Genomic DNA, 19194 nt, shown 5'->3' with positions numbered 1-19194 from the left:
GGGTTAAAACCTCAAGATTCAAAGAACAGTTTCACACAGAGTTTTGCTGCGAAGATAAGAAACAGACCTGCGACGACGTTGCCTGTGTCCGAAGAGCTCCAGAAACCAAGGGCTGCGAGCTATTTGTTACAATCACCTAATATTAAGTATTGATTACACTGTAAGCTTGATAAATCTGATCTATTGCTCAAACATGTTTGATTTACACCCTTGATTTCTTTGCCTTCCACTTTTGCTTTTCTCCTTCCTGCCTTTTGCTTCTATCCTTGTTTCCCTTTCTCTGTCTCCCTGCACAGGTTCCCAACCCCCTGCCATTTTAGTTTAAACCCTCCCCAACAGCACTAGCAAACACTCCCCCTAGGACATCGGTCCCGGTCCTGCCCAGGTGCAAAACGTCCAGTTTGTACTGGTCCCACCTCCCCCAGAACCGGTTCCAATGTCCCAGGAATTTGAATCCCTCTCCCATGCACCATGCCTCTAGCCATGTATTCATCTGAAATATCCTTCTATTTCTACTCTGACTAGCATGTGGCACTGGTAGCAATCCTGAGATTACTACCTTTGAGGTCCTATTTTTAAATTTACCTCCTAACTCCCTATATTCAGCTTTTAGGATCTCATCCCATTTTTTACCTTATCATTGGTACCTATATGCACCACGACAACTGGCTGTTCACCCTCCCCCTCCAGAATGCCCTGCAGCCGCTCCGAGACATCCTTGACCCTTGCAGCAGAGAGGCAACATACCATCCTGGAGTCTTGTTTGAGGCCACAGAAACGCCTATCTATTCCCCTTACAATAGAATCCCCTATCACTACTGCTCTCCCACTCTTTTTCCTCCCGTCCCATGCAGCAGAGCCACCCACAGTGCCATGAACTTGGCTGCTGCTGCCTTCCCTCAATGAGCCATCCCCCCCAACAATATCCAAAGCGGTATATCTGTTTGAGAGGGGGATGTCCACAGGGGACTCCTACACTACCTGCCTGCACCTACTACTTTGCCTGATGGTCACCCATTCCCTTCCTGCCTGTGCAGCCTTTACCTGCGGTATGACCAACTCACTAAACACTAAACATGCCCTCAGCTTCGCGGATGCTCCAGTGTATATCCATTCGCAGCTCCAGCGCCGCAATTGTATTGTATTTGGTCTGGTTCTCCCTTGAAGAATTCACCTGACATGCATCATACACCCTCTTTTTTTGTTTCATCATCTTCTCTATCTCTGTCGTCATCCAAGGAACCGTTTGTTTTGGTTCCCTTACCCTTCCCTCTTGTTGGAATGTCCCTAGCCTGTACTTGGAACATCTCCTCCTTAAAGATCACCCATTGTTCCGTTACAGTTTTTCCTGTCAGTCTTTGGTTCTATTTTACTCTGGCTCAATCCTTTCGCATCCCATTGAAGTTAGCCGTATTCCAATTTAGAAGTTCCACTCTAGATTGTTCCTTGCTCCTCTCCATTGCTAATCTAAATCTTATGATACGATGATCACTCGTACCCAAGTGCTCTCCCACAGACATTTGGTCGACCTGGCCTACCTCATTCCCCAGCACCAGATCCAGCAATGCCTCCTTCCTAGTTGGGCCAAGAACATATTGATCAAGGGAATTCTCCTGAACACATTTCAGAAATTCCTCTCCCTCCTTTCCCTTTACCCTAACATTATCCCAATCGATATTTGGGTAATTAAAGTCCCCCAATATCACCACCCTAGGGGCTAGATTTTCAGTCGCTTGCGCCAGCAGTTAGCGCCTTAAGAGAAGTGATTTCCGGGCGCTATGCGTGTAGCGCCCGGGCGCAGCACAGTTTGCGCCCCGCCCCAAATTAAGTTGCCCGTTAGCACCGGCGCAAAGTTTAGCGCCCGCCCGGATGCGCGCACAGAAAATGACGTCACATCCTCGTGCAACGCCCTTTGGCCGCCCCGATTCCAAACTTCAGTCGGACCGCCCCATTGTGCGGCGGGCGGCCGGAGCGTTTGGAAAAAGGAACGCAACACAACCAGCGCGGGCCCCGGGGGGCGCTAATTAAAGGGAACGTCCTCTCCAGTATAAAGGCCAGCCTTTTTTCAGAAAACAGTCTTGTGCAACGCATTTCTGGAGACACAACAAGGAGGATAGCTAACTGGTTTCAAGCAGCAAGAGCCAGGTATTTTTGGACTCAGGCCATAGCGCTGCAAGTGGCCATTTGGAAATTAGACTGTTTGCCAGGATTTGATGGGGCCTGCATGGGGTGCCAACGCGGAGCTGCAGCGCCATGTCCGTAGGGCTCACAGACGCATTGTGAGAGGGGCAGCCCTGGCTAGAGGCAGAGGGGGCTACAGGCGTCGGCCACGTAGGCCTTACCCAGTCAGGCTATACCGCCAGCAGCGCTCCTGCCTAAACATGAGTGCCGCGCGATGTGTTAAAAGGCTCCGATTCCGAAAGGAGGTGATTGCAGAGATCTGCCACCTGCTTCGCCGAGATCTGCGGCCAAAGCTCAGGTGCAGGACGTCTCTGTCGGTGGAAGTGAAGGTGACGGTGGCATTGAACTTCTATGCCACCGGCTCCTTCCAATACGCTGCTGGGGACATAGCAAACATCTCCCAGTATGGCACGCATCGCTGCATCCGCCAGGTGACCGAAGCACTGTTCAGAAGGAGAAGCCAATTCATCTCCTTCCCCATGGCCCTGGAGAGCCAGCATCAGCGCGCATTGGGATTTGCCAGACTCGGGGAATTCCCCTTGGTGCAGGGCGCCATTGACTGTACGCATGTGGCTTTGCGGGCCCCTCTGGAGCATGGCGAGCAGTATCGCAACAGGAAGGGCTACCATTCTCTGAATGTGCAGCTGGTATGTGACCACAAGCAGCGCATCATGGCAGTCAATGCCAGCTTCCCAGGCAGCAGCCACGATGCCTTTATCCTGCGGCAGAGTACTGTGCATGACATGTTCCAGGCACAGCCTCCCCCAAGGGGATGGCTCATCGGGGACAAAGGCTATCCTTTGTGCACCTGGCTCATGACCCCGCTCCGCGCGCCCAGGACCGCTGCTGAAGAGGCCTACAACGAGAGCCATCAAACCACCCGCAACATCATCGAGCTAACTATTGGGGTCCTCAAGCAGCGGTTCCGCTGCCTTGATCGCTCCGGAGGAGCTCTCCAGTATTCGCCAGACCGGGTCTCCCAATTTGTGGTGGTTTGCTGCATGCTACACAACCTGGCTATCCGCAGGACTCAGGCACTGCCACCTGACGTTGGACCTGCACCTCAGGAGGAGGAGCAGGAGGAGCATGAGGAGGAGGAGGAGGAGGAGCAGGAGTACGTTCCCAGGAGGGAGCGACCAGGGCCAAGGGCCGCAGGACGCCACCTTATTACACGGTACTTCTAAGCCCCCTGTCAGGGAATGGCCAGGGGCCATGAGGGAAGATGAATGCAGCCGCTCCGCAAGCCCTCAGCCGGCGAAGCCAACAAACACTAAGAAGAACAACCATGGAGACTGCATGAATAAAGATAATTTTTTATTGCACAAAAATGAAAAGCCCTTCCCACATGAATCCCCAAAAACAATAAACGGGCCCCACAAAAAGCCCAACAAACGACTCACTCCCACAAACTGGGGAGGAGTCACTCCACCTTTCTTCAAACCGGGCCTCAACGTCGGCCTAACGCAAAAAATAAGCCCTCCAACAACACAACCATGGGCAAAATAAAGATGGCCACAGCCATATTAAAGGAAAGCTGCCCACACCCTCTTCTGAGTGGCCCGCGAGGGCGAGACCTTGGCCAGCCTTTTGCCTCCCCTGCCCAGCCTGCTGCTCCTTCGCAAGCTCTGCCCAGTGGCTGCTGCGAGGCTGGGGGAAGGCGCCTGAGGCTCAGATGCCCTTCCGCCAGATGCCGCTGGGGGGCGGCCTACACGGCGTTTGGGCCTCGAGGGGCCGTCTGCTGAGTGGCGCACCTGAGCCTGGCCACCATCAGCTGCAGCCGCTTGCCCTTGACGCCCCAGTGGGGGAATGGCGGCGACGGATGGCGCAATGTGGGCCAGCTGGCGTCTGGGATGCGCTGGCTGGTGCTGTGGTGCGGTGGCACTCGGCCGGGCCCGCACTGCAGGATCCGCAGCAATCAGCCGAGGGGCGGCTTGCTGGGATGGTCCAGCGCGGCGGCTGCCCTGGTGATGCCTGCCTGAGACAGCGCGTGTGGCAGCAGTGAGTGCCCCTGTGGTCCTGGTGTGCGCGCGCATCACAGCCGCCAGGGTCTTGACGGCATCAGTCAGCATGCGGCCACTCGCGGCAGTTGCTGCCCCGAACTCGCGCACACTGGTCGCCAGCGACTCGATGGCCTCAGGCATGCGCCCCACCACGCTCATGAGCTCCGTGTGGCGCCGGTCCGAGTCCTCGGCCATCTTATCCAGCTTCCGCACCTCCTCCGAAGTGAAGGTGTCCGGACTGGAGTCGTGACTCTCCCGCTGGGGAGGAGGGGGCCGAACTAGGGGACCCTTGCCGCGTTGGCGGCGGCGAGTGTGCCGAGCAGCAGCACTCCCCTCTGATCCTTCCCCCCTTTGGGGGGAAGGCCGCGGGCCACGCGCACGGCTGCTGGGTGGCTGGACGCCACTGGTCCCAGAAGCTGCATTGCCCTGCGACAGTTCCTCCAGGCACTCGTCCAGTGAGGAGGTGTCAAGCGTTTCCTCCTCTCCTGCGGGACGTGACTGTTCCCCCGAAGGTCCGGCTTGCTCCTCCTCCTCCTCCTGGTCGGAGGTGCTGTCACTGGCAGCTTCAGGGTCCTGGTCGTCACCAGCTGAAAGCAGGAATGCACATGAGTAGCTTCAGAGTGAGGAGACGGCGTCAGCGAGGGAGTTAGGACTGGTGGCATTCAGCGCATTGGTGGGACAGTGGCAAAGGAGGTAGCTCGGATGGGCCAGTGCGACGCGAGAGGGCCGAAAGGCGAGGTCCTTACCATTGCCGGGCAGTGGAGGGTCGGATACACCGCACGCTGTGGGGACAATCACACGGGCTCCCATGAGCACACACACGCGCTCCTCCAGCCGAGTGAGCTTCTGCAGCTTGGCGCGGCCGCCCCTGGCATGGGCCTGGCGATTAAACGCTACTTTAGCCTGCAAGAGAAAGGACGGGCTGTAAGTGCGCAGTGAAGCCCTGATGTAGTGTGCACTGCCTCCCATGGTGGAATAGCTTGGACAGAGTGAAGCCCTGATGTAGTGTGCACTGCCTCCCATGGTGGAATAGCTTGGCCAAAGTGTAGAGTGCCGAATGGCCATTTGATGCTCATGACTGTCCCAATGCTGCTGGCTGAGGGCTGGCCAATAGGACTTTCAGCTCCCTTTGCCCATCATGTCAGGTGTACATGCAAGAATGAGGAGGAGACTGGAAAGGCTACTCACCTTCACAATCCTGGTCAGATCGTTGTATTTTTTACGACATTGTTTGTGGGTCCTGGGGGCATCGCCGGTGAACGTCACCCTCTGGGCGATCTGCTTCCAGGCTTTGGTGTAGTCATGGTGGGTTGGATTCCTCCCACTCTCTGGAAACAAGATCTTGCGCCTCACCTCCAGAGCTGTGACCATTATGTCCAGATCACCCTCTGAGAAGCGCAGGGCACGCTGACGGGCCTTCTCTGGCGTTGCCATGACTCCCTGGGGCTGAGCAGCAGTGTTGAGGCCTCTTTGCAAGGCTGCAGTGTGCAGGGCGTGGCAGCAGACCAATTTGTCCCTTCCCCCTTTAACAACTGGTCGGCACCACGGGGTCTGCTGTCAGTGCAAAAATGACCGCACCCGCGCTGCGCCCCGCCTGGGCGCTATCCCTCTGGACCGCCGGCTTAGCGCCTAAAGGTAGGAGTGGAACGCCTCTTTTAGCGCTCCACCACTCTCTTAGGGCGAAGCCACTGAATTTCCGGCAACGGGGCGCTACTTTGGGGCGGGCGCTAACTTCGGGCGGGCGCTAAGGTTAGCGCCCCAAAACTGTCTATACTGAAAATCTAGCCCTAGAGCTCTTGCATATCTCTGCGATTTCCCTGCAGATTTGCTCCTCTACCTCCCTTTCACTATTTGGAGACCTATAGAATACCCCCAATAGCGTGATCATACCCTTTTTGCTCCTCAACTCTAACCAAATGGATTCTGTCCTTGTCCCCTCAAGAACATCCTCCCTTTCCAACACTACAATGTCTTCCTTAATCAGCACTGCCACCCCACCTCCCTCTTTTCCTTCCCTATCTTTTCTGAACACCTTGTACCCTTAGTGCCCAGTCCTCACCGTTTTAAAGCCACGTTTCTGTTATTGCCACATCATATTGCCACATGGCTAATTGTGCTTGTAGCTTACCAACCTTATTCACCACACTTTGTGCGTTTACATACATGCATTCTAAACCCATTTTTGAATTTTTCGTAGTCTTTCTTAGTTTGCCCCTATCTAATATGGTACTACTTCTGCCTCTAGTACTACTTTCTTCTATAGTACTATCCAACACACTCAGTGACATCCTTGACCCTGGCACCAGGGAGGCAACATACCATCCTGGAGTCACGTCTGCAGCCGCAGAAACAACTGTCTGCTCCTTGCTACCTGTGATGATTTTGAAGAAGGCTGCAGAAAGGTTGGCCAGAATGTTAGCCAAGGCACCGTGGAGTAGGAGGCAGTCAGAGAGAGAAAGAGAGAGGAAGGCTGAGAGAGAGAGGAAAAGAGAGGAAGGGAGAGAGAGGAAGAGAGAAAGGACAGGAGAGGAAGGAAGGAAGGGAGGAAGGGGGAGAGAGGGAGGAAGGAAGGGGAGAGAGGGAGTAAGGAAGGGGGAGAGAGGGAGGAAATAATGGGGAGAGAGGGAGGAAGGAAGGAAGGAAGGAAGGGGTAGGAAGGAGAGAAGGAAGGAAAAAAGAAAGGAAGGAAGGAAGGAAGGAAGGAAGGAAGGAAGGGAGGGCTTGCATTTATATTGCACCTTTCATGACCTCAGGATGTCCCAGAAGATCTTTACATCCAATGACATTCTTTTGAAGTGTAGTCACTGTTGTAATGTAGAAATGTTGTGATAATTGGGGGTTAGAGGATATCCTCTGAAGTTGTGGTTGAGCATCTAGGAAGGTGTGTCTCTACCCAGTTCTAGGGTAAGGAATATCTCAAAGTGGTTGGAAAGGAACTTGGAAAGGGAGGGGCAAAAAACAGTTGTTGTGGTCCATGTCAGAACCAAGAACATAGGAAAGAACTGCGAGGAGGTCCTGCTAAGGGAGCATCAGGAGCTAGGAGTTAAGTGAAAAAAGCAAGATATTTTCAAAATCATGAGGGGTCTAGGCAGAGTAAACAGAGAGAAACTGTTCAAATTGGTGCAAGGGTCGAGAACCAGAGGTCACAGATTTAAGGTGACTGGCAGAAGAACCAAAGGCAACATGAGGAAAAACTTTTTTACGCAGCGAGTGGTTAGGAACTGGAATGCATTGTCTGAAAGGGTGAAAGAAGTATGTGAAGGAAAATAATTGCAGGGCTACGGGGAAAGGGCGGGGGAGTGGGACTAGCTGAAGTGCTCTTGCAGAGAGCTAGCATGGGCTCGATGGGCCGAATGGCCTCCTTCTGTGCTGTAACCATTCTATGATTCTATGATTCGAGGGTGATAATCTCCAGATTACTACCCAAGCCACGTCTTAATTGGCATAGGGACTAACAGGTCTGGAAAGTGAATGTGTCGCTGATAGACTGGTGTGGGAAAGAGGGGTTCCATTTCATGGGGCACTGGCACAAGTACTGGGACAGGAAGGAGCAGTAGCACAGGGACGGGCTGCACCTGAACCAGCAGGGAGGTGGAAAGGATAAACAAAACTGTAAAAAGGTATTTAAACATCCTAGGGTTTTGAAAGAGGTGGCTATAGAGATAATGGATACATTAGCTGTCATTTTCCAAAATTCCATAGATTCTAGAACGGTTCCCGGGGATTGGAAGGTAGCAAATGTAACCCCACTATTTAAGAAAGGAGGGAGAGAGAAAATGGGGAACTGCAGACGATTTAGCCTGACATCAGTAGTAGGGAAAATGCTAGAACCTATTATTAAGGACATAGTAACAGGGCACTTAGAAAATAATAATAGGATTAGGCAGCGTCAACACGGAGTTATGAAAGAGAAATCATGTTTGACAAATTTGTTAGAGCTTTTTGAGGTTGTAACTAGCAGAATAGATAAGGGGGAACCAGTAGATGTAGTGTATTTGGATTTTCAGAAGGCATTCGATAAGGTGCCACATAAAAGGTTACTGCACAAGATAAGAGCTCATGGTGTTGGGGGTAATATATTAGATTGGATAGAGGATTGGCTAACTAACAGAAAACAGAATCACAATAAAGGGGTCATTTTCAGGCTGGCAAACTGTAACTAGTGGGGTGCCACAGGGATCAGTGCTGGGGCCTCAACTATTTACAATCTATATTAATGACTTGGATGAAGGGACCGAGTGTACTGTAGCCAAATTTGCTGACGATACAAAGATAGGTGGGAAAGCAAGTTATGATGAGGACACAAAGAGTCTGTAAAGGGATATAGATAGGTTAACTGAGTGGGCAAAATTTGGCAGATGGATTATAATGTGCGAAAATGTGAGGTTATCCACTTTGGTAGGAAGAATAAAAAAGCAAAATATTATTTAAATGGAGAGAGACTACAGAATGCGGCGGTACAGAGGTATCTGGGGGTCCTCGTACATGAAACACAAAAAGTTAGCATGCAAGTACAGCAAGTAATTAGAAAGGCAAATGGAATGTTGCAAGGGGGATGGAGTATAAAAGTAGGGAAGTCTTGTGACAACTGTACAGGGCATTGATGAGACCATACCTGGAGTACTGCGTGCAGTTTTGGTCTCCTTATTTAAGGGAGGATACACTTGCATAGGAGGCAGTTCAGAGAATGTTCACTAGTTTGATTCTTGAGTTGAAGGGGATGTCTTATGAGGAAAGGTTGAGCATGTTGGGCCTATACTCATTGGAGTTTAGAAGAATGAGAGGTGATCTTATTGAAACATACAAAATTCTTACAGGACTTGACAGGGTAGATGCAGGGAGGATGTTTCCCCTGGCTAGGGGGAGTCTAGAACCAGGGGTCACAGTCTCAGAATAAGGGGTCGGCCATTTAGGACTAAGATGAGGAGGAATTTCTTCACTCAGAGGGTGGTGAATCTTTGGAATTCTCTACCCCAGGGGGCTGTGGAGGCTCAGTCATTGAGTATATTCAAGACAGAGTTCGATAGATTTTTGAATATTAAGGGAATCAAGGAATATGGGGATAGTGCAGGAAAGTGGAGATGAGGTAGAAGATCAGTCATGATCTTATTGAATGGCGGGGCAGGCTCGAGGGGCCAAATGGCCGACTCCGGATTCTATTTCTTATGTTCTTAAACCAATAAAGGGGGGTGGGTGCGAGGGTTTGGATAGAAATTATAGTAACCTAAAGTTAAGAAAAAGAACGATAAAGAAAAGGTCGGAGTACAAAAAGTGATGAAGATTTTGGCCTGGATTTCGCGGTCAGCGGCAGATGGTGTTCGCCACTGATCTCGAACAAAACTGCCCACAAAGGACTAATGATCTCTGTGACGTAGATTTCACCTCTCCTGACGTTAATTTAAATCTGGTGCCAAGTCTAGGGAATCGCCAGCATCCAGTAACAGTGATGTCATCAAGCTGGCTAAGCAGCCAATCACATTGAAGAATTCTCACAGACAGCAAACCAAGAAGCAAAAAGCACTGATTATCTTTCACTTTTTAAATCATTTTAAAGATGCGGACATATGCATGGGATAAAGGTAGAAGCTGAAATATCATAAACAAACTTTATAAAAGATATAAGGGGCGAAATTCGGCTCCTTTGTACCTGCTGTTAGCGACTCCAGAGGACGCTAATGGGGTGCAAAGGGATTATCACACGGGGGGGGCAAAGCGCCTCCCGTGAAATTTGGCGGGGCCACGGTGGCTCTGGCGATGATGTCATCGCCGTGTGCGGCAACCCCGCCATGTCCCCTTAGCACCCCACGGCAGAAATTCGGCTGCACCCTGTGAAACTGCCGCAGGCGGTGTCAGCGCCACCCTCGTGGGTTGCGAGCCAGGCCGACCTCCGTTCATGGGGCGGTAGTCAAAGGGGCAGCGTGGCCGTGACCCACGTCGCCATTTTCTTTTTTTTGGCAGACCTCCAGGTCAGCCCTCTGTGCTGTGCCGGGGTGTGGTCCTGGCCACCATTGTGTAGCCCGGCGCTGCGTCTCAGTGCCATGCTGCTGCCATGGAACTACGCCACCCTGGTGGCCTTGTGTGGGCCATCGGAGGCCCTGCAGAGTGCACAGCGACCCTCCCCTTTAACTGAATCGCCGATTGCGCTCCGACATTGCGCTCCACTCCCTGTGCGGGGCGGTAAGCCGAATTTAGCGACTGGGGCGGTACTTCAGCGTCGGGAGCTAAATGTCCGGTCTTAACTTGGTTACCGCCCCCAAATGGGGAGTGACTGAATTTCGCACCCATATTATTTTAAAAATCTAGAGGTTTTTATCATAATGGAGAAATTTGGTATCCAAACGATAAAATAGTGTTTAAGGGCCAGAGAGGTTGTTCAGCAGTAATTGTGACTTAGTATGCCTTTAAATAAAAATGCAAATCAAGCACTAGGTTTTATTTCTGGAGGGATAGAATTGAAAAGTAGGGAAGTTGTGTTAAACCTGTATCGAACCTTGGATAGACCACAAGAGTACTGCGCCTTCTTCTGGTCGCCATATTATAAAAAGGATATAGAGCCACTGGAGAGGGTGCAGAGAAGATTTACAAGGATGATACCAGAAATGCGAGGGTACACCTATCAGGAAAGGATGAACAGGCCAGGTCTCTTTTCTCTTGAAAAGAGAAAGCTGAGAGGTGACCTAATAGAGGTCTTTAAAATTATGAAAAATTTTGATAGAGTGGAGACAGAGAGAATGTTTCCACTTGTGGGGAAGAGCAAAACTAGAGGCCATCAATATAAGATAGTCACCAAGAAATCCAATAGGGAATTCAAAAGTAACTTCTTTACCCAGAGAGTGGTGAGAATGTGGAACTCGCTACCATAGGGAGTGGTTGAAGCGAAAAGTACAGATGCATTTAAGGGGAGGCTGGACAAGCGTATGAGGGAGAAAGGAATAGAGGGTTATGCTGATAGATTTAGATGAGGAAAAACGGGAGGAGGCTCGAGTGGATCATAAATGCCGGCATGGACTGTTTGGGCCGAATGGCCTGTTTCTGTGCCGTATATCCGATGTAATCCTATTTTCACTTCATTGAGCAAGGCTCAAATTTTTCAGGGTTTTTTTAACAGTGATATTAACGTGTAAACGTGGACGTTCTCGTCAGTTCAGTGATTTCAATTGATTACTCCACTTGTGCAGTTAAGCAATCATGGTCAACCAAGGAGGTGATGTCAGGAAGAACTTCTTGACACAAAGGGCAGTGGAAATCTGGAACTCTCCCCTAAAATGCCGTCGAGGCTGGGGTGGTCAATTGAAAAATTCAAAACTGAGATTGATAGATTTTTGTTAGGCAAAAGGTATTAAGGCTTATGGAACCAAGGCGGGTAGTTGGAGCTAAGAGGCAGATTAGCCATGATCTAATTGAATGGCGGAACAGGCTCGAGGGGCTGAATGGCCTCCTCCTGTTCCTATCAGTCGTGTTTCAAAAAATAGTATCAGGGCCCCATTCTTCTGATTCTGGCCTCTTCTGCGACCCTTCCTCCCTCCACCCCTTCTTTCTTGGCAGGATCTGTCACACTCTCTGACGTAAGAAAACTACTAGGCACTTGGTCTGGGTGTTAAGCAAGGCTTTAATCAACTGTTTTACAACATGGAGGTCTAGTTGTGCCCTTCACTAGTTCCTCTTAAAGAATGTCCTGAGCAAGCTGGGCCCATGCCCGAGTATTTATACTCTCCCTGGACAGCGCCACCAGCAGGCCGCCCAGGATTATTTCATCAGCCATTTCCACATGAATGACTGATTCATGTCACTCTCCACAAACTTCTCTACCTTGCTACCTCTTTCCCCTCCTTCAAAGTCCTCTTTCGCCATTCCTCGGATTCCACCCACTTCCCCCAAGCTCTTCCCCCACCATTGCTGGGCACCCACTTATTCCCCCGTAATGTTTCTCTACTTTAAAGGTGCTGTATAAACACAAGGGCAGCAGGCGCGTGGGAACACCACCACCTCCAAGTTCCCCCCCCAAGTCACACACACCGTCCCGATTTGGAAACATATTGGGCCGTTCCTTCATCGTCGCTGGGTCAAAATCCTGGAACTCCCTCCCTAACAGCACTGTGGGAGCACCTTCACCGCACGGGACTGCAGCGGTTCGAGAAGAAGGCGACTCACCACCACCTTCTTGAAGGGCGACTAGGGAACGGGCAATAAACGCCGGCCTTGCCAGCGACGCTCACATCCTGGGACTGAATTTGTTTAAAAAGTTGCCGGAACAGCAGGTGGGTCGCAGTGATGAGGACTTAGAAATTCTGACAGCGAAAGCTTGCAGGCTCAGATTTATAGTAATTCGGATGATAATGTGCAGCGAGGGAGGGCCTCAGGTGTGTTACATATAACGAATCAGCTCCAAGGTTTCACTGTAATCCCCCAGGTACACCTGGCGGCACATAGCAAGGATCAAAGTCAGGGCTTTCATTAAAAGCGAGCAGGTGGCAAGAGAATATCAGAGCCTAGACTCCAGTCTACCTTCTACAAAGCACATTATTACTTCTGTCATGTCAGCTTTCTCTTTTCTTAAGCTTAATTAAAGCCCCCGAGATTGGATGATCTTCCTGCCTCCCCCTTTTTATTTTTCCACCTTAGCATTGCGGGATGGAAAACTGAAAGAAAGAATTAGCATTTCTATAGCGCATTTCACAACCACGGGACGTCCCAAAGCACTTAACATACAATGAAGTGCTTACATAGAAACATAGAAGATAGGAGCAGGAGTAGGCCATTCGGCCCCTCGAGCCTGTTCCGCCATTTAATGAGATCACGGCTGATCATCCAAATTCAGTACGCTGTCCCTGCTTTCTCCCCATATCCCTTGATCCCTTTAGCCTTAAGAAATATATCCAACTCCTCCTTGAATATATTTAATGAATTGGCCTCAACTGCCTTTTGTGGTGGAGAATTCCACAGGTTCACCACTCTCTGGGTGAAGAAATTCCTCCTCATCTCAGTCCTAAATGGCTTACCCCTTATCCTTAGACTGTGACCCCTGGTTCTTTTTTGAAGTGGAGTCACTGTTGTATTGTAGGAAACGCGGCAGCCAATTTGCGCACAGCAAGGTCCCAAAAACAGCAATGTGATAATGACCAGATGATCTGTTTTAGTGATGTTGGTTGAGGGATAAATACTGGGCTTCTTCGATATAATGCCATGGGATCTTTTATGTCCACCTGAGAGGGCAGACGTTGGTTTAACGTCTCTTCCAAAAGACCGCACCTCCGACAGTGCAGCACTCCCTCAGCACTGCATTGGGAATGTCAGCCTAGATTTCTGTGCTCAAGTCTCTGGAGTGGGACTTGAACCCACAACCTTCAGACTCAGAGGGGAGAGAGTGCTAACCACTGAACCAAGGGCTGACAAGGACAGGTTGTTCATTTTGAGCTCACAATGGTTTTATATGGTCTTATGAAAGAAGTCAACTGGCAGAAAGCTTCTTGGGCCCAAGTTAAGGGTTTCAATGTGGCAGGAGCTGAGCAGTCTAGTCTAATTGCTTCAAATTATGGTTTTTTTGATGAGTATGAAAGATGAGGGCCTCAAATTTCTACGGGGGTTCTCCCGATTTCCTGTTGTAAACTCAGTGAAAAATATGCGTAAAACCTGGCGAAACGGCGTAAGCAGCTGTTTTTAGGGTTTCACCGATCTCGCGCCCGAGAAACCGCCACCCCCCAGCGAAAATATTCCGGACAAAGATCTACAATTTTGGACAGAATTAGCTTCGCATCTACTCTGAAGAGACATACAAACATACGAACACACGAATTAGGAGCAGGAATAGGCCACTCGGCCCTTCGAGCCTGCTCTGCCATTCAATAAGATCATGGCTGATCTGATTACTCCACATTCCCACCTACCCCCCGATAACCTTTCACCCCCTTGCTTATCAAGAATCTATCTACCTCTGCCTTAAAAATATTCAAAGACTCTGCTTCCACCGCCCTCTGAGGAAGAGAGTTCCAAAGACTCAAGACCCTCTGTGAGAAAATTTTTTCCTCATCTCTGTCTTAAATGGGCGGCCCCTTACTTTTAAACAGTGACCCCTAGTTCTAGATTCTCCCACAAGAGGAAACATCCTCTCCATATACATCCTCTCAAGACCCCACAGGATCTTATGTTTCAATCAAGGCACCTCTTACTCTTCTAAACTCCAGCGGATACAAGCCTAGCCTGTCCAACCTTTCCTCATAAGACAACCCGTCCATTCCAGGTATTAGTCTAGTAAACCTTCTCTGAACTGCTTCCAACTCATTTACATCCTTCCTTAAATAAGGAGACCAATACTGTACACAGTACTCCAGATGTGGTCTCACCAATGCCCTGTATAACTGAAGCATAACCTCCCTACTTTTCTATTCAGTTCTCCTCGCAATAAACAATGTGCCCTTGCGTCTGTTTAGCACCTCCCCACATCTCCCAGAAAGGTTCCCAAACACTTCACATACAGTGAATTACAGCGAATGCTGTTGCGCAGGGAAACAAGCCAGTCACTCTGCGCCCAATGAGATCGCACACACGCCGGTCAGATTAATGGCCAGTGTGAACCTGTGTTTTGGGTGGCCTCAGAGAGGGGGCAGAGGAGAATTACGAGAATGCTACCAGGGACGAGGGCACTTCAGTGATGTGGAGAGACTGGAGAAGCTAGGGATTGTTCTCCTCAGAGCAGAGAAGGTTCAGAGGAGATTTGATAGAGGTGCTCAAAATCACAAATGATAGAGTAAATAAGGAGAAACTGTTTCCAGTGGCTGAAGGGTCGATAACCAGAGGGCCCAGATTTAAGGTAATTGGCAAAAGAACCGGAGGCGACAGGAGGGAACATTTTTTTACGCAGCGAGTTATTGTGACCTGGAATGCGCTGCCTGAAAGGGTGGTGGAAGCAGATTGAATAGTACCATTCAAAAAGGGAATTGGGATTAATTGGATCGCTCTAGCACAGGCACAATGGGCTGAATAGCCTCCTTTTGTATTGTATTCATTCTATGATCCTACTGACCAGGGACACTCCAGTTTCCTCTTCAAATAGTGCCATGCGATCTTTAACCTTCACCTCAACAGGCAGATGGTGTCTCCTCCAAAGGATGCACACCTGACCATGCATCATTCCTTCAGCACTGCGTAAGATTATGTGCTCAGGTCCTGGAGTGGAACTTGTACCCATAACCCTCCTGAGTTAGGGGCAAGAGTATTACTAACTGAGCCAAGCTGACACGGCTGGATGATAATAGCGGACAAAGCTTTACCCCTTTGTATGGCATTTTCTCTCTCCAGTGTTTTAGTGGGCCTGTTTAAAGTAAATTGGTTAGTGCTTGCATTAGTGTCAGCCATGACTCAGTGGGTAGCACTCTCTCACCTGTGAGTCGGAAGGATTTTGGTTCAAGCCCCCACTCCAGAGACTGGAGCACATAAATCTTGGCTGACACTCCAGTGCAGTGCTGAGGGAGTGCTGCACTGCCAGGGATGCCGTCTTTCGGATGATACATTAAACCGAGGCCCCGTCTGCTCTCTCAGGTGGATGTAAAGGATCCCATGGCACTATTTTGAAGAAGAGCAGGGGAGTTATCCCCAGTGTCCTGGCCAATATTTATCCCTCAATCAACATCACTAAAACATTATCTGGTCTTTATCACGTTGCTCTTTGTGGGAGCTTGCTGTGCGCAAATTGGCTGCTGTGTTTCCTACATTACAACAGTGACTACACTTCAAAGAAAGTACTTCATTGGCAGTAAAGCGCTTTTGGGATGTCCCGAGGACGTGAAAGGTGCTATATAAATGCAAATTCTTCATTTCTTTATTACAGTAGTGATCAGAGGCATGGTATGGGGACAGGTCATTATCTCGCCAACGTCTCCATCAGTTCTGCGACCACTGCCATGAAGATAATTGCAGTTAACTCCAGCGAGGGTGCTGTCATGAAGCCTTGTACTTGTCTCTCTGACGGAACAAGGCGTTGGTTATGACAAGTCCATGTTCTAAGCATTTCGACAGGAGGAGGGTACCGTTGGAGTTGGCATTTCCTACTCCCTCTCTACCGATCACACCTCCCCAGAGGTCTGTGTCCTTTCCAACTTTGGCGTTAAAGTCTCCAAGGAGGATCAGTTTGTCACCCATTGGAACTCGCGACAGGGATTATTCGATGTTGGAGTAGAATTCCTCTTTGGTCTCATCTGTGGCTTCCAGTGTTGGGGCGTACGCACTGATGACCATAGCACACTGGTTCCAGGCTAGGGTGAGCCGAAGAGTCATGAGGCGCTCGTTTATACCGTTAGGAGAGTCTCTGAGACGCCTAACCAGTTCAATTTTTATGGCGAAGCCTACCCCATGGGGGCGGCGTTCTTCTTCAGGTTTGCCTTTCCAGAAGAAGGTGTAGCCACCGCCTTGCTCCTTGAGCTGGCCTTCCCCTGCCTGCCGGGTCTCACTTAGGCAGCGATGTCAATGTCGAACTGTCTGAGCTCCCGGGCAACAATAACAGTACGGCGTTCCGGTCTGTCACTGTTGGGGTTGTCCATGAGGGTCCTGACGTTCCAGGTCCTAAAATTCATTTTAAAGGGTGGAAGATGCCTGTGCGTGAATTCTTTTAACGTGGGGTGGCCGTTGCACACCAGCTACCACACGGGCTTGACAGAGCAAGGTCTTGGTCCAATAGCAAGGGGATCCAAGACGATTGGAGACCAGGCTCTGCTACATCGGCCTAGCACACACACACACATATTGGGTCAGAAATTAGGATCGGGTGCTTGCCGCGCGTGCAAGCCCCTGATCTGCACTCACCCTGCGCACTGACATCTGAAGCCCGGGCCTGCTTGCATTTCCTGTCACTGGCCCGGTTCAGCTGTCGGCGCGATGTGCTTACCTGATCCAGCGGCGTAGTTAGCGCGATGTGCCGGCTGGGATCAGGTGAGCACTCTGCAGCCAATCAGGGGAGGGGAAACTCATTCATGAGTTTGATAGTAAAGACTGTCAAACTCATGAAAAGTACGGGTGCCCAAAAGACTAGTTTAACTTTAATTAAAATTTAAAAAAACATCCCAATAATTAAATAAACTATAAACAACTTTAAAAAACTATTTAAAACAATTAATAAAATTTTTGAAAAAAATAATTTTTTACGAAATCGGGTCTAAAAATAAACTTACCTTACTGTAAAGTCCTTAAAAACAATGAAGCTGTGGAAAAAATGTAATAATTTTAAATAATAGACCACTTACCTTCAAGAACCCACTCCTTACGCCTCCTTTTTTCATTTCTAAAAAGTCCAGGCCCTTGCACACGCGCAAACCTGTCAAAACGAAGGAAGTTTAACGCGTGTGTAAGGGGTCATTTTAACGAGCTTGTGGTGTGCGAGATCGGTTTTTGGTTTCACACTGCTCGTGAGCGGTTCCAAAGCGCTCCCCCCTCACCGGTTCTAGACACTGGGCTTATTGCCAGACCACCTTGATGTGTTGGCCCAACTTGTGACTCAGAAGACAAATGGATCAGGTGAGACAAGGTAAGTTTTAAATCAAAGGTATCTTTATTTTTAAGGAGAATAAAACATAGAGAATGAAGAAACAATGCAGACAAAAATCATGAACACGCCTCTCAATGGGAACTAAAATTTAACACACAAGAGTTACTTTGACTATCATAATACATCAATTCTAGATCAGCGATATAATAAAATGGGGGTGGAGAAAGCGCACGGCACAACGAAGGATGAATAACACTCCCGAATTACAAAGCCCTTAATATTAAAAACCCTCCCGTCTCTACAGTATACCTCAACTAGATCAGCTAGGTGGAGTTGGGCCTCTATGCTCACCAGGGTTTTTAAAACTGTCCTTGACCTTGGTGTTCCTGTATCGTCCGGGATCTCCAATCTTCCTTATGGGACCGGCTCCTGAACCTGCTCTCCTGCTCGAACTTGTAGGCCCTCCGTGCTTCTCGAACCTCACCAGGGTTTTAAAACTGTCCTTGACCTTGGTGCTCTTGTATCGTCCGGGATCTCCAATCTTCCTTATGGGACCAGCTCCTGAACCTGCTCTCCTGCTCGAACTTGTAGGCCCTCTGTGCTCCTCGAACCTCACCAGGGTTTTTAAAACTGTCCTTGACCTTGGTGCTCCTGTATGAAACTGTTTTTTTTTTGTCTCTTTTCCCCCAACAGTTGTACTGTTTTCTTGCCCTTATCTTGGTGCCAAATCAGGGGTTTTCTTTTGTTAAAGTAATGGGCAGGCTGCTTTGACAAAAGCAGGTACTTTATTTTAATGTCTTGTAAATGAAACTAATGGGATCTGCCCTGTGTCCCTCTGAGTTTGGTACAGATAATAGGTTTTGTCTGTGCTCTGCGATTTCAGAGATGGGTTTGCGTTTTGCTAGCAAGTAACACACCTTGAGGTGTAAAAACTTTTGTTTTGACTTCGTTACTGCTGTAACCATTTTACCATATCAATTGCAGTCAGTTCTGGAATCTTCTAATCGGTGGCGACTCAGGTTTCTTTAAGATACTGCAGTGGTATGTCCTTCTGAAATGAGTCATGTGATCTGCCAACTCCATCTTGTGTTCATAAAATGTGGCCATTTCAGGGGTTTTACAATGTAGACTGTATTTTCCTGGATTTTGCGAATCCTACACGTGCGCGCAGAGTCCTGCGCGCACGCGTTGGACCTCTTAACCCCTTAGTTCGATGGAGAGGAAATGCCAGTTTCCCGTGCATGAGCTGTGCATGCTGAAATCCGGCACTTCCAACGGGCCCACGCGTGAGTACCCCATCCGTACTCACGCGTTTGGACCGGAATTACTGGCCCAATGCTACTGTCCTCCTCCCTCCTTCCCGCTGGTCCTCTCTGCCTGAGTTTCGTAGGATGCATTGTGGTCCTCCCGACCTCGTGTTGGCCCGTGCCTCACAATCCCTGGGCCCTGACTCCGCTGCTGGTCCACACTGCGCCACTCCTGGGCCTTGACCTCACTGCTGGGCTCGTTCTCGTTCCTGGGTCCCGGCCTCGGTCATGA

The sequence above is a fragment of the Somniosus microcephalus genome, chromosome 15 (assembly GCF_052327205.1).
Source record: "Somniosus microcephalus isolate GS21.2 chromosome 15, FLI_Smic_1.0, whole genome shotgun sequence".
Taxonomy (NCBI): domain Eukaryota; kingdom Metazoa; phylum Chordata; class Chondrichthyes; order Squaliformes; family Somniosidae; genus Somniosus; species Somniosus microcephalus.
Note: the sequence above shows the minus strand (reverse complement) of the source record.